Below are 767 nucleotides of genomic sequence, written 5' to 3' on the forward strand. Positions count from 1 at the left end.
CTGTTAAAATGCATTATGATATTAGTTACTTGTGAGAAATATGACGTATTTGCTGTCCTCTAAGGATACTCAAGGATGATTAATGTAAAAGAGTTTGTTATATGAAGTATCCCTTTGCCGTTTTGTTTTGTTTTTTGAGATAAGGTGATACTATGGGAAACTGACATCTGTGAAGAATCAGATATGTGAAAAACATGGTTTTTGTTTATTATTTAGAAGTAAATGTTGTCAATTTGAGTGTATTAGTCATATGGATTAAAACAAATTTACCCAACAGAGATAAAGGTGTCAAAGGATAGCATCTTCTTGTTCCCAATTGTTGGCATTTGCAGAGAATGTATTTGTATATTTATGTAGGATTCAAATGCTGAATAATGATTATTTCAATTTGTATTGGATTTGACTTGTCCATGATTTGGAACCATGGCATGTCACCAGTAATTATGTTTAAATGGCATTATGTAAAAATAAGGTGTTTGATTATTTACAATTTATGAAATATATTGTATTTCTTTGGAATTATGGTGTAGCAGTTTTGATTTTTACCTTATCTGACTGTTTTTAGGTATTGTATTATTATATATCTCGAACATTTAATTGATCTTTAAGAATTTTGTTAGTGTTGGTTAGTCTCTCTGTATTAAGATGGGTGGCATAATTATTTAATATTCTTAACGGATACTTGTCTGATTTTGTGTAGATTAAATACAATAACTGTATATTAAAAGAGGTATTTCTTTTGCCAAGATTTTACAGCAGTTGCTTCG

This window comes from Penaeus monodon, chromosome 22 (genome assembly GCF_015228065.2).
Source record: "Penaeus monodon isolate SGIC_2016 chromosome 22, NSTDA_Pmon_1, whole genome shotgun sequence".
In the NCBI taxonomy this organism is placed as follows: Eukaryota; Metazoa; Arthropoda; class Malacostraca; order Decapoda; family Penaeidae; genus Penaeus; species Penaeus monodon.